This window comes from Loxodonta africana, chromosome 21 (assembly GCF_030014295.1).
Source record: "Loxodonta africana isolate mLoxAfr1 chromosome 21, mLoxAfr1.hap2, whole genome shotgun sequence".
NCBI classification, from domain to species: domain Eukaryota; kingdom Metazoa; phylum Chordata; class Mammalia; order Proboscidea; family Elephantidae; genus Loxodonta; species Loxodonta africana.
The window spans coordinates 72,614,394-72,637,562 of record NC_087362.1 but is presented as its reverse complement, the minus strand read 5'-3'; positions in this window follow the sequence as shown (position 1 = coordinate 72,637,562).

Here is a 23,169-nt window from a genome sequence, read left to right as displayed (position 1 = left end):
ACGGTGAGTACACCAGCTCTCCTGGTAACAAACAGGCAGCCCCTCATGTGTTGTTTCCTTCATGCCATCAGACGCGGCAATGCCAGAGGCTCTGCTCAGTATTTTCCCCTCAGGCTCCCCACTGGTGGACAAGGGAGGCATAAACCCTGACTTTATGATCAAAAACCAGCTGCTTTGGAGTCAGTTCTGACTCCTGGTGACCCTGTGTGTGTCACAGTAGAACTGTGCTCCACAGAGTTTTTGATGGCTGGTTTTCCAGAAGTAGATCACCAGGCCTCTTTGGAGGCCCCTCTGGGTAGACTTGAATCTCTGACCTTTCAGTTAGCAGCTGAGCACATTTACCATTTGCTCCACCCGAGGACTTGTGCTTCGTGACAGGAGAGAGAAAAGGACTAGCCCACAGTCCTGTCCCCCTCAACCCACCTAGAGGCTCAGCTCACCAGAGGCTCACACGGTCAGCATCCAGGCCCGGCTCTGTGCCAGTCTGTGCATGCTGTCCATTGCTCACCAGGAAGTTTCTGGTCTGCTTAGACACCCTCCCGAGTCTAGCACACAGCCATTGGTACACGTCGTGTGGAGCACCTATGGGCTCTGAAACCAGAAAGACGGGCTGAAATCCCAGCACCCCCTCCTATGGGGTGACCTGGCCCAGAGCAGCTTAACCCCTGAGGCGTTGCCACAAGGAGGTGCAGTGGTCACTTGCCCCAGGCCTCATCCACCTCCTGCAAGTGGTGGAGCTGGGACTGGAACCCAGTAGGCCGGCTCCAGAGCCTGTGCTTTAGACCAGCCAGCTCCTGCCTCATGGCTAGCTGCCAGGGTGGGAAACAGGACCTTCTAAAGCGTGCCCAATGGAGATCTCTTCTTCAGTTTAGGATGGTTTCGTTCTTGCAACCACCTGAAAGCGGCACATTGGTAGGAGCATAGGTGCTGTAACTTCTGTACCACACTGCTCTTCCCCACCCCTCCTCGACCTGAAAGGCATCCTGTGTTGTGTAAATACACAGTTTCTTTCCAGAAAAGTTGTTGGTCCCACCTGCCGTGTGAAATGTTTCTTGCTTGGCACAGACTCAAGTTTCCGAGCGAGTTACTGTTGAATTTGTACATCTCCCTCTCCCCAAAGGGAGAAGCTCACCTGACACAGCCACTGTGCTCGTCTGCTTCTAGAAGGCAGCTGTTGTCCCACAGCCCGTCAACAGGGGCCGCTGGCTCCTGTGCCCCAAGGGCTGTGCCATCCTGCCATCCCCCCAGGCGGAGGAGGAAGGAGGCGGGCCCAGGCCAGGCAGGGCACCAGCTTTCAATGAGCTTTTCTCCTGAAGCTGCACCAGCTGCCGCAGAGCCATGCCTGCAGCTCAGGGGAGTGACCGGGCCAGTTTTGCCCCCTTTGGAGAGAGTACGGCACTATACAGCCCAGATTTTCCCATCTCTACTGCCCAGGGAGCAGGACCCCAGTATAGCTGGGGCCTTGGACGAGTAGGCCCACCTCTCGTTGTTGTTAGGTGCTATCAGGTCAATTGCAACACTGTAAAAATGAAGTGGCAGTGGCATCTGACCTCTAACTTCACAGAGGGGAAGGAGAATCAAGGTCAACAGCCCAAGGCTGATTGCTATAAGGCAGAGGTCAGAAATGCCTCCTGTCTGTGCCACCTTTACAGTTCTGACACCAACCGTCCCTTCCACAGCACTCTCCACTGACTTCAATAACTCATTGCAACGGCCACACAGAGCCCAAAGACAATACTTACGATGATGGGGTTTATTAGGGAAGTAACAGGTTACAACTCAAGTTGAGGAACACTCAGGACCTCGGCCTCCTGCCGTGCTGGGGTAAGTGCTACAAAGCTCTTTTAGCTCTGCCAGTAAGTGCCCAGAGGCAGCCCATTCGTCCAATAAGCCTAGGCCCAAAGACACCCAGCTCTAGCTCCATGGGCAGGCAAACCTAGCTCCACCAAGTACCCAGAAGCACCCTATTTTGCTAGCAAGACTTCTGCTTAAAGGTGCTCGGCTTTCTCATTCCGCGGGCCAGGAAGCCCACTGCGCCATCTCCTGCCTCTGCTTGCCACCTCTTCCCACCATCTGTAGTGTTACGGCTCTCTTGGTCTCCTGGTTCCAGGAGCTTCTCAGCACAGGGATCCCAGGTCCTTTGGAACATGCTCCACTCCTGGCTTTCCTTTCTTGGTGGTGGTGAGATCCTCTCCTCCCACCTCTGGCTCGTTTTGAACCTAGTGGGATGGCAAAACTGACCAATCCCTTTGTTAGGTTTCCATAGATCTTATTTGCATAGTCCCACCCCCACACGGGTGGCATGCATCTTATTTACATTAGCAAGCTGTCCAGTCCCCTTGGTAGGCCACAATTATATTATTTGCATAGCCCCACCCAGTCACTTGGGTGAGAGTTACAAGACCATAGCTAGAAAGGCCATATAAAAGCAATCCATCACACCCCATCAACTCATAATGACCCTGTGTGACAGTAGAACTGCCCCCATAAGTTCTTGGCTGTAATCTTTATAGAAGCAGATCACCAGGTCTTTCTCCCACGGAGCCGCTGGGTGGGTTCCAACTGCCAACCTTTGGGTTAGCAGCCGAGTGCTTAAACATTCGTGCCGCCCAGTAACTCCTCAAACCACAATAAAAACCAAACCCATTGCCATCGAGTCAATGCCAACTCATCAGACCCAACTCCTGTTGTCAGGTGCCATCGATCTGGTTCTGACTCATAGCAACCCTGTGTATAACAGAGTGAAACACTGCCCAGTCCTTTGCCATCCCCACATTCCTTGTCATGCTTGAGCGCATTGTTATGCTTGAGGCCATAGCGACACTTAAAGGCTTCTCAAATGGCATCTGTCTTCAGTACATGCCAGCTTGTCTGTCTGTGCTGCTCTCCATATAGCTCCGAAGTGATTAGGTTTAGGGTTCGTCCTACACCGGTACAACCTTGGCTGACGGGTTACCTTACATTAGATTGCATTATGAAAGGTGATTACGTTCCTTTAGATTAGATTACATCCTATGAAAGGTGATTACGTTACTTTAGATTACATCCACAGGTACATTGTTGTTATTGTTGTTATTAGGTGCCATTGAATTGGTTCTGACTCATAGCAACGCTGTGTACGACAGAACAAAACACTGCCCAGTCCTGCGGCATCCTCGCAGTCGTTATGCTTAAGCCCATTGTTGCAACCACTGTGTCAATCCGTCTCATTAAGGGTCTTCCTCTTTTTTGCTGACCTACTTTACCAGGCATGATGTCGTTCTCCAGGGACTGATCCCTCCTGACAACATGTCCAAAGTATGTGAGACATAGTCTCGTCATCATTGCTTCTAAGGAGCATTCTGGTTGTACTTCTTCCAAAACAGATTTGTTTGTTTTTTTGCCAATCCATGGTATATTCAGTATTCTTCTCCAGCACCACAATCAGAAGGCGTCAATTCTTTGGTCTTCCTTATTCACTGTCCAGCTTTCACACCATGACTTGGGTCAGGCACACCTTAGTCTTCAAGGTGACATCTTTGCTTTTCAATACTTTGAAGAGGTTTCTTGCAGCAGATTTGCCCAGTGCAATGTGTCTTTTGATTTCTTGACTGTTGCTTCCATGGGTGTTGATTGTGGATCCAAGTAAAATGAAATCCTTGACAACTTCAGTCTTTTCCCTGATTATCATTATGTTGCTTTTTGATCCAGTTGTGAGGATTTTTGTTTTCTTTATATTGAGGTGTAATCCATACTGGAGACTGTGGTCTTTGGTCTTCATCAGTAGGTCAGTCCTCTTCACTTTCAGCAGGCAAGGTTGTGTCATCTGCATAAAGCAGGTTGTTAATAAATCTTCCTCCAATACTGATACCATGTTCTTGTTCATGTAGTCCAGCTTCTTGGATTATTTGCTCAGCATACAGATTGAATTGGTATGGTGAAAGAATACAACCCTGACGCACACCTTTCCTGACTTTAAATCATGCAGTGTCCCCTTGTTCTGTTCGAACAACTGCCTCTTGATCTATGTGCAGGCTCCTCGAGCACATTAAGTGCTCTGGAATTCCCTTCTTCACAACGTTGTCCATAATTTGTTACAATCCACACAGTCAAATGCCTTTGCATAGTCAATAAAACACAGGTAAACATGTTTCCGGTATTCTCTGCTTTCAGCCAGGATCCATCTGACATCAGCAATGACATCCCTGGTCCCACGTCCTCTTCTGAATCCAGCCTGAATTTCCGGCAGTTCCCTGTCCACAGGTATAAAAAAATAGGGACTAGAATTTCAACACATATTTTGGGAGGACAGTTTAATATAAACGGGGAGTTGCCACTACTAGAAAAGGTCTAATCCATGAGCCTGGATGCGGAATGCTGCTGATCCAAGTCCTGATCCCTTTCGGAGCCTCAGTGTCACCATCTGTCAAGTGGGACCATTAGTCTAGATTAGGGTTTCCGAAAATGGGACCCTGGAACTTCCTGCATCAGAGTCAGCAGGGGTACATGTCAAAAGCATCGAGGTCACTGGGCTGCACCTCAGACCTACTGACTTGGCCTGTAGGGATGGGGCCCCAAGAGCTGTGTGTTCACCGCATACCCTGCTGATTGTCCTGTCATTGACATGTGAGGACCATGGGCTCCAGATGGCATCTAAAGTCTCTTCTAGCTCTGACATTCTGACTGTGATTCTAAGTTTTGGAATGCTGAAGTCAGCTTTTTCAGAAAAAGATCGAGTGATTGATCTCCTAGGTTCTGAAGAGTAAACATGAACATTCCACCCAAAAGCCATAAATTATGATAAAAAGCTTTCTTTCTGGACAATGGCTTTGGTTTTAATTTAGTTTGCATTTCTTAGCTATAATGCCTAATTAAGACATCTGTTAAATGTCTATAATATTAATTTAATAGAGGGGTTTCCAATAGAACTGTATTGGAATCGTCCATTTAATTAACCTCATGGGCCTTTAATGGATGTCTTAAATAGACATCATTAACCAGAGCACTAGACAAATTAGAATTAGAGTCAATAATGTTCTTAGTAATTTTTCCTGAGCTGTGAAGGACGAGCATTGCTAAGTCGACAGATACAAAGATGGCCGACACAGAGAAAGTGCGGCCACTGGTGTCTGGTGGAGGCCAGAATCAACAAAACCCCAAGTGGGTTCAACCACTCTCTGTCCTGGTCAGCTTTGCCCAGAGGAGACGCTGCATTCCAGCCTGCCCCTTCATACACATTTTACAGAAAAGATTCACCAGCCCCTTGTCCATTAGCCTGAGCTCCTGGATGAGGAGGAGGGTGCTAAGGAAGGAAGTGGGAGCAGGAAACAGAGCCTCAAGAGAGAGTCTCACTAAACAGCAGATAGATGCATAGATCAGGTGGGATGGAATGGATCAGGTAGGCTGGGGTTGGTTGGGATGGGTAGGATAGAATGGAATGTGATGGAATGGAGAGGATTCTTCACTGAACACCTCTTGGTCAGATGAACGGCGTCTTTCCAAAGTCACTTCTCTGTCTCCAAACGAATTTGGCCTCATAAACATTTGACCGAGTTGAGTGCTGCCTCCCTCTTAAAGCACTCCACCACCACATTCCCCTGGTTTTTCTCCTCTCCTGTTCTTGGTTGGATTCTCCTCTTCCACGCGTCTAAATGTTGGAATGTGTCCGCAATCAGTCTTTGGACCTCCCTTCTATGTTCCTCCCATAGAGTCCTACCCATAATTTCAAATACGCTGAAGACTCTCAAAATATCACCAGCACTAACTTCCCTCCAACCTGCAGACCCAAATGCGTAAGCTCCTTAAGGACAACACCTTTGTTCTGATCACTGCACGTCCCTGACTATCCAGGGGCACTATCTGTCCTGCAGTAGGTACTCAGAGAGTGAGTGAATGGAGAAAACCCACCCACACACATCTCCCCTGGTTAGGGGCTTCAGCTTGATGACCTGCTCATGGACCTACTGTACTGTGGACCCCTCCACAAACCATTCCCTCATACACCTTCTCAGTTACTTAGAAGTCATCTTTGATTCTCTCTTGCCTTCACGATCCCTGCCCAACCTCTCAGTAAGTCATGGTGGATCTACTTTCCAATCCTTCTCACCATCTCCCCTGCCCAGCATTCATCCAGCCAGCTACTTCATCTCGATCACAGCCACACCCTCCTCACTGGCCTTCCTGCTTCCATGCCTGGCCCCACGCAGCGAGGTAACCTTTGTGAAGCAGACTCACATTGAGTCATTGTTCTGCTTAAAAACCACAAGCAACCTCTTAGTACCCTTAGACTTAAAGCTGTTTCCCCAGGGCCATCGAGGCCACCTGGATGTGACCCAGCCCGCCTCACTGGCCTCGCCCCACCCCACTCACCAGAGCCCTGCCCCTGTGCCTTCTCTGCTTCCCTGAAATACGCCTCCATTCCTGCCTCGGTACTCTGATGCTGAACAGGCTTCAGTGGAGCGTCCAGACTAAGATGGGCTAGGAAGGAAGGCCTAGTAGTCTCCTTAGAAAAATCAGCCACTGGAAACGCTGTGGATCACAACAATTCAATCCTATTGTGATGAGGTTGCCAGCTAACAACCACAACGTAACTTCGTCTGTTTATCACTACCTCCTTCCACTAGAATGTAAGCTCCGTGAAGGCCAAGACTGCCTGTCTTTGTCTACATTGTAACCGTAGTAACTCCAGAGTAATCTAGTAAGTGTTCAGTAAATATTTGTTTTCTGGCCAAAGGAAAAAAGGGAGCAAAGTGTGTGGCCCTACTGATGGATAAGAGTTGACGCATGCCAGCCATGACACGGGCGACTGGCTATCACCCGGCCACACAGAGCCCATGTACAGGGCCCTCTCGCATGCACACGCCCAAGGCCTTTTCATGTGGGCAAGCACCAGGCCAGCAGGACCCCCCAGGGCCAAGGCAGCCCTGCACGATGGGACCCCCACCCAGGCTAGTCGCGCAGATATTTGGCCTGTCTGCACCCCGTGAGCAGCTGTGACAAATGCAGTATACGTGACCCATGCTTCTTGGCCCTTCTCAGTTACACTCACTGACTCCCAGGATGCAGGGGCAGGTGTGGCTAGGGCTGGTGACCCTGCAGGAGGCTGAGCTGGAGGAGCCCTGCCTTTGGAGTCAGGAAGCCCAAGCTCAGGGCCCACCCTACTCAGGAGCCTTAGTCCCAACAAAGCAGGAGGTGGGCGAAGTGTGTGTGGTGTGGCCTACAGACGCAGGTAGTCTGCACGTGCTGAACTGTGCCCCTCTGCAAGTGAGGGAGGGGGTCTGCCCTCCACCCAGGGGAAGCCCTGAAGCAAGCCCTGTTCCCGCTTGCCCACAGCAGCCTCATGCCACCTGGCAGCACCTGCGGGCTGTGTCACCGACGGAAGTGGGAGCCCACAGTTTGGGAGATCCTCTCAGAACTTGAGGAGGGCTCTCCCCTCCTGAATGTAAGTCCCATTGCCTGCCAGGGGTGAGGACAGGACTGTTCTTTGCAAGACACAAACCCGCGCCAGCTTCTGGCTCCTGGAGGAGGGAGTTCGCCGCAGAATTTAAAGGCCGCAATAACTATTGAATGCCCTATTATCCCGCTGCCTAATTAATGTAAGTGATGTCACGGTGGCTCATCCAGGCTTATGTTTCTCAGAGGAGGCCCCGCCAGCCGCCTGGGCCCATTGCAGAGCTTTTATGGCAGCAGGCTGCGCTGAGTAAAAGGTAAGCCGGGGCCCTAAATAATGGAGACAGAGGGCTAATGGGCCCCCTGAAGCAGGTGGCAGGTGATAGCGGCACTTGGCACACAGCTTCAGGCCCAAAGGCTCAATTGCTCCCTGAAACCCAAGGGGCAGCCTTTCCTAGGCCTTCCTGGAGGAGAGACAAGACCTCCCCCTCAGAGCCCTGCTTGAACCTCGAGTGTGGCCCATGGTGCTTAGAAGACAATCCTACAAGGCCTGCATGGTCAGCTCCTGGCCCCTGCAGCCCCACCTCATGCCAGGCTCGGTCTGGTTTGCCCGGGGCTTTCTTTAGCAGGGTCTGGGCAAGCCAAAATTGTTGGTCACCCTCATCTGGCCCCCCAGCCCAGGCTTGGTCCCCTCTCAGGCAGGGCTTTTGCCTAGGCTGATCTTCCCCGGTCTACTCCTGGCTGGCTACTTTTAATTCCTGGGGGCAGACTAAATCCCCCCTCCTCAGAGAGCCTTCCTGGACCACCCTAGCCTAGTCAGTCCTATGCCTTTCCCACAGGCAAAGCAGCCCTGCCATGGCCAGTGGGCCCATGTCCTGGGGGAGAGGCTGGCCTTATTGCCCAGTGCTGCCTCCTCACTCCTCACCACCCCCCACCCCACCCCCCCACCCCACCCCCAGTTAGGGGTCATGCTCGGGAAGGAGTAGACAGAACAGATCCATGTCCAACCCAGGGCTACTCAGCCCTGGCTGCAATTAGAATCTCCTGAAGAACCTTGTAAAAAGTACAAAGGCCTGGACTTCACACTTTGGGGGGCAGGACCCTGGTATCCGCATGTTTTAAATCAATGGTAGAAAAATCTCGGTTCAGATCCCAACGCCTACAGGATGCATGACCTGGGGCAAGTGGCTTCCCCTCTGGGAGCCTGGGCTTCCTCACTGTGAAGTGAGGAACCTCCACCCTGGGGCTGAAGAGATAAAGAGTCTGGCGCTCATCCAGGCTGGCACGTTCTGCTCCTGAGTGGCTACGTCATTATGTCCAGGAACCTGGGTTGGAATAGCACTGCCTGGCTGTCCCAGCACAGCTCCACGGTCTCCCAGGTAAAGGTGGCCACAAGCAGGGTCTCCCCGGCAGGCTGGGTGCCCCTTCTCCCCAAACTCGATACCAGGGCTTGTTTTTGTCAGGACCTTTCCGTGGTGTGTTTATAAACACGCTCTGTCTCCCTGACTACAAGGTGAGAACAGAGATGAACTCTGAGGAATTCAGCCCTGTATCCCAGGGCATGAAGCCTGGCTCCACGCAGGTGCTCGTGCCTCACACAGACACTCATGCCCCACACAGGTGCTCATGCCCCACACAAGTGCATGTGCTCCACACAGGTGCTCGTGCCCCATGTAGGGGCTCATGCATGAGGAGGGATGCGAGGAAGCCCCTTGCTGTATGAGCAGGACCGGTGGGTTTTTTCACAGCTGCCCTGACCACCCCACACAGCAGTGTTGCCCTCACAGACTGATGCCCACCCCACCCAGGAGCTGTACCCTCATAGCCTGATGCCCACCGAATCCAGGAGCTGTGCCCTCACAGGCTGATGCCCATCCCACCCAGGAGCTGTGCCCTCATAGGCTGATGCCCACCCCATTCAGGAGCTCTGCCCTCACAGGCTGATGCCCATCCCACCCAGGAGCTCTGCCCTCACAGGCTGATGCCCACCCCACCCAGGAGCTGTGCCCTCACAGACTGATGCCCACCGAATCCAGGAGCTGTGCCCTCACAGGCTGATGCCCACCCCACCCAGGGGCTGTGCCCTCACAGGCTGATGCCCATCCCACCCAGGAGCTGTGCCCTCATAGGCTGATGCCCACCACATCCAGGAGCTGTGCCCTCACAGACTGATGCCCACCCCACCCAGGAGCTGTGCCCTCACAGGCTGATGCCCATCCCACCCAGGGGCTATGCCCTCACATGCTGATGCCTGTCCCAGCCAGGAGCTGTGCCCTCACAGACTGATGCCCATCCCACCCAGGAGCTGTGCCCTCACAGACTGATGCCCACCCCACCCAGGGGCTATGCCCTCACAGGCTGATGCCTGTCCCACCCAGGAGCTGTGCCCTCACAGACTGATGCCCATCCCACCTAGGAGCTGTGCCCTCACAGACTGATGCCCATCCCACCCAGGAGTTGTGCCCTCACAGACTGATGCCCATCCCAGCCAGGAGCTGTGCCCTCACAGACTGATGCCCACCCCAGCCAGGAGTGGTGCCCTCGCAGACTGATGCCCATCCCCATGTGGCTTGAGGAGGGTGCTGTGGAGTTATGTCTCCTTTGCAACTTTAATGGGTCTTGTAATCAGCGGATTGAGTGGAGACCATCACCGTTTTGTTTCGCTTTCCAATAGAATAGACTGCAAAAATGAAATTCCAAAGTGAATCACTCATAAGTCAGGTCAATTTTATTTCATCAAATTTTGTTTCAGTTGTATGTAAATATGGAGATTTACACCCTGATGCCGCAGTGGTTAAGAGCCCGGCTACCAACCAAAAGGTCAGCAGTTTGAGTCCACCAGCTGGTCCTTGGAAACCCTTTGGGGCAGTTCTACTCTGTCCTATAGGGTTGCTGTCATGGATTGAATTATGTCCCCCCAAAAATGTGTGTATCAACTTGGCTAGGCCATGATTCCCAGTATTGTGTGGTTGTCCTCCACTTTGTGAGTGTAATCTTATGTTGAGAGGATTAGAGTGGGGTTGTAACACCACCCTTACTCAGGTCACCTCCCTGATCCAAGGTAAAGGGAGTTTCCCCAGGGTGTGGCCTGCACCACCTTTTATCTCTCAAGAGATAAAAGGACAGGGAAGCAAGCAGAGAGCTGGGGACCTCATACCACCAAGATGGAAGAGCAGGGATTTGAACCCAGGCTGTCTGACTCTGAAGCCACTGCTTTCACCATGAACTTCCGCAAATTCAACAGAGCTAAAAAAAAAAAAAAAAAAATTTTTTTTTTTTATTCTAGGCCCTAGAATCACACCCGGGTCAAAACTGCTTGGAAGGCAGCTATAACCATCACTATACCATCAACGCTGCAGTCGGAATCAACTCGATCGCAACGGGTTTGGTTTTGGGTTTTTTTTTTTTTTTTTTGGTATTCTAGGCCCACCACCCATCTGGCATTTTGTCATACTATGGTGGCTTGCATGTTGCCGTGATGCCGTGAAGCTCTGCCACCTTTATTTCAAATACCAGCAGGGTCACCTATGGTGAACAGGTTTCAGAGACACTTCTAGACTAAGACAGACTAGGAAGAAAGACCTAGTGATCTACTTCTGAAAATTAGCCAATGAAAACCCTATGGATCACAACAGAACAGTGTTCTATATGGTGCTGGGAGATGACCCCTTAGGTTGGAAGGCACTCAAAATACACAATGGCTGCAACAGCACACAGTTGGACTTGAGCATACCAATGATCATGAAGATGGTACAGGACCAGCCAACATTTTGTACTGTTGTACATGGGGTTGCCATGAGTTGGAGCCAACTTGACAACAACATTCTAGGCTATGACTAAGCCCCACCAACTTCTCAGAGAAGGAAAACCAAGCAGCCAATTCAGAGACCTTCAAAGCTGCCTGCCTTTGCTGATGGCCACTCTCTGGCGCCTCCTGTTCTGATGTCCCTTGGGTGCCCACTGTGATCAACAGTCAAAGCCTTCTTTTCTGTGACAACAGCTTTTTTCAGTCTCTTCTCAAGAATGTTTTTCTGCAGATGCTAATGAGCGATCCTTAAATTTCCCAGGCAATACTTCCTCTTCCTGAAGAGGTTTAAGATCTCTGCTCTTGACTATTTCCAGGAGCTGATTCTGGCCACTTGGCTCTCATTTCTGAAGTGTTCATGGGGTGAGGGTGGGGGAAAGTGAGGAGACGGAAAGCGTGTGGGCTCAGCTCTCCTAGGGAAATTATAATCTCAGGAGGCAATTTTTTAGGGAATTGGAATTGTAAGCTTAGATAAAAGGACTGTTCTCAGCCCTGACTCCCATGATCTTTTCAGTTCTATGCTCAAGATCACTGGTTTGTACCCTAATATGAGCCATACTCACCCCTGCATAAATCATTATTTGGGAAATTTAATGTTATCACAGGAACAAAATTATTTCTAGAAGTCTCATCCTTAATTTGTAAATGGAAGTCTATGGGAAGGGTGACGAGTTGGAAACATCTACACTACATGTAATTATGAAGAAGCCCTGCTCCTAAAGTGAGGAACGCCTGGATACTTAAATAAAGGCATAATTGCAAAGCTGACAAAGAAAGCAAAGAACCTCTTTTCCAGCGTCAAGCCCCAGACTCCAGGGCAGAGAGTGCTGGTAAACTGGGTGTGATGGATTGAATTGTGTCCCCCAAAAATGTGTGTCAACCTAGCTAGGCCATGATTCCCACTATTGTGTGGCTGTCTACCAATTTGTCATCTGATGTGACAATCCTACGTGTTGTAAATCCTACCTCTATGGTCTTAATGAAGCAGGATTAGAAACAGTTAAGTTAACGAGGCAGGACTGAATCTGCAGGATTAGGTTATATTTTAAGGCAATCTCTTTTGGGATATAAAAGAGAAGCGAGCAGAGAGGACATGGACCTCATTACCACCAAGCAAGAAGAGCCAGGAGCAGAGCACATCCTTTGGACCTGGGGTCCCTGTGCTGATAAGCTCCTAGACCCAGGGGAAGACTGATGACAAGGACCTCCCCTCAGAGTCGACAGAGAGAGAAAGACTTATCCTTGAGCTGGCACCCTGAATTCAGACTTCTAGCAGCCTAGACCATGAGAGAATAAACTAGTTTGCTAAAACCATCTGCTTGTGGTATTTCTGTTATAGCGGCACTAGATGACTTAAGACAGTGGGCTAGGAGACCGAGGGCCTGGCACAGGACAGGAGCTGGGTGCTCATTTGGGGGTGCATGTGCCGGGGTGTCTGTGTGTTTACGTCCTCTGTGTGGACTTTCCTTCAGGTTCTGGGGACCTGCTGACTCAGAGGAGAAGACTGGGTAATCCACAGACACCCTCACACACTCTCATCCACACACACCCACACCCTCATGTGTGTGTCCACTCATATACATCCGTGTGCCTATATAGGCATGCTTGTACACACACGCACACATACGCACATGTACGCGGCACTCTTAATATGTATGTATTTACAGATACCTACACAAGCACACACACACACACACTCACGCAGCACTTGCTAAGTGCCAGGCACTATTGTGAGCACTCCATGTGTATTAACTAACCTAATCCTTACAACAACCCAGTAAGGTCAATGCTGCAATTATTCCCATTTTACAGATAAAAGAATGAAGCCCAGAGAGATTGTCACATGTCCAAAAGGGAGCTGAGATTGAACCCCAACAGCCTGGCCTGAGAACACACCCCTTTAACACTGCTCTCCATTCACGTACAACTGCCTGCGCTGTCACACAGAGACCACAGACCTCCAGAGATGCACGCACAATCGCACGCACACACACACACAGATGCACGTACATGCACACACACACGCACACTCACACATGTGCACAAGTTCATGTATGCACACACGTGCACACATGCACTCACACACGTACACACACAGATGTGCACGCACTCACACATGCATGCACACAGGCACACCCACGTGCACACACATGCATGTATGCACAAACACACGTGTGCACACATGCAGACATGAGCGCACATGCTCCCTTCTGCTGGCTCTCTTCCACTCCCCAGGCTTCTCTGCCCCCCATGAATCTGATAGAAGGGGTGACCGTGGGCCCCCCACTCTCCTGGCCTCAGCTGAGAAGCTGGCTCTCCTCCCCTTGCTTAAAATGAGCCCAGCACCCAACACTGGCTTCCTCACCCCTGACAATGACAGGAATCCCATCATATCCTGCCCTGTGTACCTCTGACCCCTGCATCACTGGTGAGACCAGTGGGAGGGCACACCCTCAATGTTGAGTTGGGGACACTGAGGCCCAGAGAGAAAAAGAGCGACCCAGAGTCATCCTGGGAGTTATGGCCAGGTGGGGCCCTCAGGTGCCCCACCCCGGCCCAGGGCCTGTTTCACCAAAGGAACAGAATGTCCCTTTGAAGGGCTCAAGCAGGAGCTAGAGCAGCAGGAGAGGCACAAATGGCTTCCACAGCAGCCCTGGGCAGGTAGGTGCCCAGGCAGAACCTCAGGCCCCAGTGAGGGTGGTGGCGTTGTGGAAGGTCCAGAGGGGAGGTGCTCACATATCAGCCAGGGGCTGATTCTGACATCACTGAAGGATAACCAGGCGTCCCTCGGGACATGCCTCCTGCTGCCTCCCTTTCCATGGGGACCCAGCAGGGCCCAGGCCCCACAGGACAGCTGTCCAGTTCCCGTCAGCCCTAGGTGGCCGGCAGCAGGCGCAGCAGCTGGAGCTGTAAATCTCAGCTCCCGAGCTTCCCCTTCGCCCTTCCTGTGGCTAGAGCTTTTCTGAGGAAGCAGAAAATAAAAAGATAAATAAATAAAATGAAAAAATAAATTACTTAGGAATTTGTTTTTAATTAAGCAATAAGGCTCAATGGGGCCTGGCTGCTGCCTTGTAAAGCCGCTCCTGGGGAGCAGGGAGGCATTTTGCCCAGATGAGTGCTTCTCATCAGCCTGGAATGCGACTCCCCAGAGTTTAGAGAAGATGATCTTCCCCAGAGTCGTCTGATTGAGATTATAAAAAGTCTGCAGCTGGGAGGGGAGAGGAGAAGCAGATGAGAAGGACCATTCTGGCTGTTGGGGCAACTGTGGGGCCTGGGCTGGCCCCCATCCCACCCCACCCCACCACCAGCTCTGCTCCAGCCATGGCCCCCACTGCCCCCCCCGCCCCCCGCCCCCGCCGCCTCACGGTCTGCCTGATGGCAGGGTGGCTCATCACACTGAATGGAGGCTGGCATCTTTAAAAATAAATGAGACCCTGTACACAGGAAATAGGACGTTGCATCAGGGAGCGAGAGGGAAGGATGCAAGGAAGACTCACTGTGAGATACTTGGCTCCTCTCCTGCCGGAAGCAGCAACCCTCCCCGCTCCCAGGGCAGGGCAATCCATCTCCCTAACATTACAGAGACTAAAGGGACTCACAGCTGGGAACTGTGGGCCTTTTCTCGCTCTCACAGCTCCTGGAGGGACAGGGGAAGGAGTCTTGCTTTCTGGATCATAGCCGGCCTGTCCCTGGCCGTGCTGGGTCTGTAAGATAGGCTGAGGTACAAGGAAACTGCGGGCAGACAGGCAAAGTTGGTCTACACCTACAAAGCTGAGACAGAGAAGTCTGAGCAAGACAAGGATGCCAAGGGGAATTTGAGGATCTAGGAGACAAGGAGACAACAGAGGGAGAAAAAAAGTCTTGGAGAGACGTCAGTGGGTACCAGCAATGATAGACAGGAAGGATTTTTACACTTTTGATGAGCCTTCAGAAAGTATTTTCTCTTCTGGCTTTTTCTCAAGAGACTGAGCACACTGAGAAGTACTTTAAATTACTCTTCGACTGTGGTCCTATCTTCCCTCAATCACAACACACACAGTGACTGGATGGCTTAGCACCAGTTATATTTGGGTTATGCTAATAAGGCTGGAGCCCCAGTGGTGTACTGGTTAAAAGCTCGGCTGCTAACCAAAAGGTCGGCAGTTTGAATCCACCAGCCACTCCTTGGTAACCCTGTGGGGCAGCTCTATCCTATCCTGTAGGGTCGCTATGAGTCGGAATTGACTTGATGGCAACAGGTTTATGGTTTTGTGACAAGGCTGAGGAGTCCCTGGGTGGTGCAAATGGCAAAGTGCTCAGCTACTAATTGAAAGATTGATGGTTCAAATCCACCCAGAGGTACCTTGAAAGAAAGTCCTGTCAATCTACTTCCAGAAGGTCACAGTCATTGAGGCTCCTATGGTGCACAGTTCTACTCTGAAACACATGGAGTCACCATGAGTTGGAACTGATTTGACGGCAACTGGTTTTACTGGTACCAAGGCTGAAGGCAGGATTGGGAAAACCTGGGGAGTGGAAGGAAACCCTGGTGGCATAGTGGTTAAGAGCTATGGCTGCTAACCAAAATGTCAGCAGCTCAAATCCACCAGGCGCTCCTAGGAAACTCTACGGGGCAGTTCTACTCTGTCCTACTGGGTCGCTATGAGTTGGAATTGACTCGACAGCAAAGGGTTTGGTTTGGCTTTGGTTTGGGGAGTGGAAGAGGGTCAGGCATAGGAATTCCTAGGAAAAACATTTGAATTGACTTCCATACAAAGACAGAACATGAATGACAACATAGGAACTAGCTGGAGAGAAACAGAGACAGACTCATGTAAGACAAGGACATAGGAGTAAATGTCTGGGTCATCTAGTGCTGCTGTAACAGAAATACCACAGTGGACGGCTTTAACAAAGAGAAGTCCATTCTCTCACAACCCACTAGGCTAGAAGTCCAAATTCAGGGTGTCAGCTCCAGGGGAAGTCTTCCTGTCTCTGCCAGCTCCGGAGGAACGTCCTTGTGATGAATCCATCGTCCCTTGGTCAGGGAGCTTCTCAGATGCAGGGACCCTGGGTCCAACGGACACGTTCTGCTCCCGGTGCTGCTTTCTTGGTGGTATGGGGTCCTCATGTCCCTCTGCTCGCTTCTCTCTTTTATATCTCAAATGAAATTGGCTTAAGACACTACCTAATCTTGTAGATCTTATCGATATAGCTGCCACTAATCCATCTCATAACCATAGTGATAGGATTTACAGCATATAGGATGACAAAATGGTAGACAATCATAAAATGCTGGGAACCATGACCTAGCCAAGTTGACAGATATTTTTGAATTGACAATTCAATCCATGACAAGTATATGCCAAGACCCAGCACTCTGGAATCACACAGCCCTGGCTATGAGGGTCAGTTCTGCCCCTGTTAGCTGGGTAGCTTGGGGAAGCCCTTTAAATCATCTGAGCCTTTCTTTTCTCGTGTGTCAAATGAGACTAACAGTGAGATTAATCATGGAACCGGCCGCACTGGCATGTCACAAGCTCCAGTGAGCTACCACAGAAGCATTCAGCACGCTGCGGAGCCCGCAGTAAATGCCCAGTAAGCGGTCACCGAGGTGGCTATTTTAACTCGGAGCTGTAGGTGCTTTAAGGTGATCACACTCAAACACCATTTAAAGAGACCCACACCTTGGCTTACAGGTCAGAGGTCATACCTGTGTGACCTCAGAGGCCACAAGACCTCTTTTGGTCTCCCCTGACACTGCTCCTGGATTTAGGAAGAGTTTTCTTCCCTGGGTACTGGGCTCTGTGGTACCAGAAATGAAGAGCGGGGATGGAAAAGTGGAGTTTAGTTGAGAGAGTGGCTTTCTCTCTCCACGCTGGGAAAAAATTCCAAAGAAAGCGGTAGAAAAGGATATTCCAAGCGAGTGCTAAGGATATGGCGGAAGGCGTATAGTGACATTAATATTTAAAAAATAGAATTCAAGGTAAAATGCATTAAAAAGGATCTTTCATTTTGATAAAATGAACAATTCATCAAAAAATATGGCAGCGAGACCAGTTACCAGAGAAAATCGACTAATGTGATGACATGATAGGTGCTTTAAAAGAAAATGATTTTAACTCCGTGGGTTAAGAAGATGAATAAAATGATGAAATGTTTTTGCAAAGCTGACTCCTAGGTCCAGGCATCAAGCGTCAATGCAGAGAAGGAGGAGGCCACAGTGAGCAGGCGCACGTTCTGCCTGCAAACCCGTACCTTCTCCAAACCAACAAAACGCAATCCTCGCTCAGTCTGAGAACGTTTGGGTAGCTGCAATTCTAATCTACGTTTTGTTAAGTGGAAGATAAAATACACATTTTCATAATTTCATTTTTAAAGATCAAGTCACCTTTTTCTTATATTTTTCTTTTCTTTCTTTTTTTTTTTTTTTTACTAATCATGTTCCCTGTCTGATAGTGGTTGTCCTCAGATACTGTAATGAGCAGAGACACAGCTGTATTCTGAGGTTAAATTTCATTCTACATCAGAACACATCCAAGGGGCCCCATGTATAGTATAACAGGCACATGCAAACACTTTCAAATACAATTATGATGCCAACAATCAAGAGAGACTGCTCTTAAAGAGAACACCTTAGGAATGTAGCGAAGTCCCTGGATGGTGCAAACAGTTAACTTACTCAGCTGATAACCAAAAGGTTCACCCAAGAGTGCCTCAGAAGGAAGGCCTGGCAATCTACTTCTGAAAAACAGGCCGATGAAAACGCCATCGAGCACAGTTCTATTCTGACTCACACGGGGTCGCAATAAGTCAGAGTCCACTCGGCTGCTGGTTTTTACTGGTTTGAATTAACAAGCGTGGCTAAAACTTCAGGCGGAAATTAACCATCTTTGGCATCAGAACCCCCAAACCCTTCCTCATTACCATTTCCTAACTCTTGCCTTGCTCCTAAGGGAGATTCAGTTCAACGAAAAAAGTCTTGAGCAGCTATAGAAGTGTGTACCACGGAGAATGAGACCAGCTCTCTGTTCTTATGGCCTGACAGTCCCTGAGGAGGCAGAATCAGAGAGAAAAATTGCAATGCCCGGTGACAGACAATATCAGGGATAGTGCAGGATGCTATGGGATTCTGGAAGAAGAGTCAGAAGCACACCCAACTCAATCTGGGAGTCAGGAGGGCCTTTACAGTGGAAGGGGCATCCCAGCTGGGGCCTGAAGCTGAACTAGCCAGGTGAGGCTCGGAGGCAGAGGAGACAGCAAAGATTCAGAGGCATGAGAGAGAGAGAGCACGCGTCTAGCTGAGGAAGCTACACTCTGAGCCCTGGAAAGAAAGACGACTTAGGTGTTGACTCTCAAGTCAAAGAACAACCAACGATCAGTTGCTGTTGAGTCAATTCCGACTCATGGCGACCCCATGTGTGTCTGCATAGAACTGTGCTCCACAGGATCTTCAGTGGCTGACTTTTCAGAAGCATCTCCTGGCCTTTCTTCCAAGGCACCTCTGGGTAGACTCAAACCCTCAACCTTTTGGTTAGTAGCTTAGTGTGTTAGCCATTTGCACCCCTGAGGGGCTCCTCATGTTAAAGAACCACTCCAAAATTCGGTATCAGACCTTTGGTCTTCAAAGCCTCTAATGGTGGAGGGCAGAGGAACCTTGGGGGCTGTGTGGAAACCATAGCATTCCCTGATAACCCAAACCTGAATCCAAGGTAGCTACGGCGGAGGGGAGGGGGGAGCCAATAGGGCTGAGGCAGCTGGGCCTTGCAGCCCACGCTGCCCCAGGGCCCCCACTTAGCCTGAGGGTCTCTCATTGACTCCTGCTGCCCCTCCCTCCCCACAGCCTTGGGGTGAAGAAGGGTCCTGGTCACCTACTGCACTGGGATCTGCGAACAGTTCCAGGCCCCTCCCTTGGTAGCCCATATCACAGCTGAGACAAGATTCCAACATTGAAGCAAGAACTTCCCCAAGGCTGGGCAGGAACAAAAGAGAAATAAGCTCAGAAGGCGTTATCGTAACATCTGCACCATCTCTCTGAATCTTGATAACCAGCCGGGCACTGAATCAAGCATTTGACAGAACTGTAGCAGTATAATCTGGCTTACTTGGTGACTTTGTTACATTCATTTTGGGTAGGATTTCTCGACGTTGGCACTGCTAATATTTGGGGCTGGGTAAATTTTTGTGGTGGGGGTTGTCCTGTACCTTGTAGGATGTCTAGCAGCGTTCCTGGCCTCTGCCTGTAGACACTAGTAGCACCCTGTCCTCAAACTGCGACAACCAATAACGTCTCCAGATGTTGCCAAATGTCCCCTGGGGGGCAAAGTTGCCTCCAGTGGAGAACCTGGATTTTGGACCGAAATCTCACGAGGAACATCTCCAGGCTGTTCTCAAGGGAACCAGGAGGCTGACCTGACTGTACAAGCCTCAAGGGCTGGTTTGGGCAATGAGAGGTTCTACAATAATCAAAAGGGGTTGTAATGTGGGTGGTGGATAACCTTCGAGCTTCTTAGAAAAAGGCGCCTTCTCTGAACAGGTGCTGCCCTGCAGGGCACAGCTTGGCACCTGGAGTGAAGGCTGAATTTCAGCCCCCTCTCATCTCTGCTAAGCATCTTTGTGCAGTGAACAACCTGCCCAACTGTATGCTCCCATCTGGAGTCAGAATTGGGTCATGTCCCAAATCAATGGAAAGCAAATAGTCTGGGTTTTAGTTCCATACAAGACTGCCAGTGGGAAAGCCTCTTTTATGCTTTCCATGACAAATTAAAAAAAAAAAAAATGTGAACTGGGGAAAGAACCTTGGACTTCAGATACCCAGCAGCCTTGAACCAGGTGAAACCTTCTCTCTGACTGGCAGTGACAATAGCCAGAGGGTCTGTGTGATAATGATGATCATGCTGGGGGAGGGAAAGGGGATTCAGGGCAGCCTTAGTGACAGAATGAAAACCAGAAGCGTCTCACTTTCTTTTTCTTTTTTTTTTTTATTTGTCCTTTTGTGATTGACTTTGCTCTCCATGATTTCTTTTTTTAATTTTTATTGTGCTTTCAGTGAAAGTTTACAAATCAAGTCAGTCTCTCACACAAAAACCCATATACACCTTGCTAAAATACACACTCCCAATTACACTCCCCCTAATGAGACAGCCCGCTCTCTCCCTCCACTCTCTCTTTTCGTGTCCATTTCACCAGCTCCTAACCCCCTCCACCCTCTCATCTCTCCTCCGGGAAGGAGGTGCCAACATAGTCTCAAGTGTCCACCTGATCCAAGAAGCTCCCTCCTCACCAGCATCCCTCTCCAACCCATTGTTCAGTTCAATCCATGTCTGAAGAGTTGGCTTCGGGAATGGTTCCTGTCCCAGGGCAACAGAAGGTCTGGGGGCCATGACCACCGGGGTCCTTCCAGTCTCAGTCAGACCAATAAGTCTGGTCTTTTTATGAGAATTTGGGGTCTGCATCCCACTGCTCTCCTGCTCCCTCAGGGGTTCTCTATTGTGTTCCCTGTCAGGGGTGTCATCGGTTGTAGCCGGGCACCATCTAGTTCTTCTGGTCTCAGGATGATGTAGTCGCTGGTTCATGTGGCCCTTTCTGTCTCTTGGGCTCATATTTACCTTATGTCTTTGGTGTTCTTCATTCTCCTTTGTTCCTGGTGGATTGAGACCAATTGATGCATCTTAGATGGCCGCTTGCTAGCATTTAAGACCCCAGGCACCACAGCAGGATGCAGAATGTTTTGTTAATAGATTTTATTATGCCAATTGACTTAGAAGTCCCCTGAAACCATGGTCCTCAGACCCCTGCCCCTGCTACGCTGGCCTTCGGAGCATTCAGTTTATTCAGGAAACTTCTTTGCTTTTGGTTTAGTCCACTTGTGCTGACTTCCCCTGTATTGAGTGCTGTCTTTCCCTTCACCTAAAGTCGTTCTTATCTACTATCTAATTAGTGGATACTCCTCTCCCACCCTCCCTCCCTCCCTACTCTGGTAACCACAAAAGAATGTTTTCTTCTCAGATTAAACTATTTCTCAAGTTCTTATAATAGTGGTCTTATACATTTTTGTCCTTTTGCATCTAATTTCACTCAGCATAATGCCTTCCAGTTTCCTCCATGTTACGAAATGTTTCACAGATTCCTCACTGTTCTTTATCGATGCGTAGTATTCCATTGTGTGAATATACCATAATTTATTTATCCATTCATCCGTTGATGGCCACCTTGGTTGCTTCCATCTTTTTGCTATTGTAAGCAGTGCTGCAATAAACATGGGTGTGCATATATCTGTTTGTGTAAAGGCTCTTATTTCTCTAGGATATATTCCAAGGAGTGGGACTGCTAGACCATACGGTCGTTCTATTTCTAGCTTTTTAAGGAAGCGCCAAATCGATTTCCAAAGTGGTTGTACCATTTGACATCCCCACCAGCAGTGTAGAAGTGTTCCAATCTTTCCACAGCCTCTCTAACATTTATTATTTTCTGTTTTTTGGATTAATGCCAGCCTTGTTGGAGTGAGATAAAATCTCATTGTAGTTTTGATCTGCATTTCTCTAATGGCTAATGATCGTGAACATTTCCTCATTATCTGTTAGCTACCTGAATGTCTTCTTTAGTGAAGTGTCTATTCATATCTTTTGCCCATTTTTTAATTGGGTTATTTGTCTTTTTGTAGTTGAGTTTTTGCAGTATCATGTAGATTTTAGAGATCAGGTGCTGATGAGAAATGTCATAGCTAAACACTTTTTCCCAGTGTGTAGGTAGTCTTTTTATTCTTTTGGTGAAGTCTTTGGATGAGCATAAGTGTTTGATTTTTAGGGGCTCCCAGTTATCTAGTTTTTCTACGTTCTTTATAATGTTTTCTATACTGTTTATGCCATGTATTAGGGCTCCTAACGTTGTCCCTATTTTTTCCTCCATGATCTTTATCGTTTTCGATTTTATATTTAGGTCTTTGATCCATTTTTAGTTTTTGTGCATGGAGTGAGGTATGGTCTTGTTTCATTTTTATGCAGATGGATATCCAGTTATGCCAGCACCATTTGTTAAAAAGACTGTCTTTTCCCCCATTTAACTGTTTCTGGGCCTTTGTCAAATATCAACTGCTTATATGTGGATGGATTTATGTCTGGATTCTCAACTGTTCCATTGGTCCATGTATCTGTTGTTGTACCAGTACCAGGCTGTTTTGGCTATTGTGGTGGTATTATAGGTTCTAAAATCAAGTAAGGCCTCCCACTTTGTTCTTATTTTTCAGTAATGCCTTATTTGTGCATTACTTAAGGCCTTATTTATGCCTCTTTCCCTTCCATATGAAATTGGTGATTTCTTTCTCCATCTCATTAAAGAATGTCCGTGGGATTTGGATTGGAACTGCTTTAAATGTATAGATTGCTTTTGGTAGAATAGACATTTTTATAATGTTAAGTCTTCCTATCCACGAGCAAGGTATGTTCTTCCACTTATGTAAGTTTCTTTTGGTTTCTTGCAGAAGTGTTCTGTAGTTTTCTTTGTATAAGTCTTTTACATCTCTGGTAAGATTTATTCCTAAGTATTTTATCTTCTTAGGGGCTACTGTAAATGGCATTGATTTGGTGATTTCTTCTTCGATGTTCTTTTTGTTGGTGTAGAGGAATCCAACTGATTTTTCTATGTTTATCTTGTATCCCGATACTCTGCTGAACACTTCTATTAGTTTCACTAGTTTTCTGGAGGATTCCTTAGGATTTTCTGTGTATAAGATCATGTCATCTGCAAATAGAGATACTTTGACTTCTTCCTTGCCAATCTGGATGCCCCTTATTTCTCTATCTAACCTGATTGCTCTGGCTAGGACTTCCAGCACAATGTTGCATAAGAGTGGTGATAAAGGGCATCCTTGTCTGGTTCCTGATCTCAGTGGGAATGTTTTCAGGCTCTCTCCATTTAGGGTGATGTTGGCTGTTCGCTTTGTATAAATGCCCTTTATTATGTTGAGGAATTATCCTTCTATTCCTATTTTGCTGAGAGTTTTTATCATGAATGAGTGT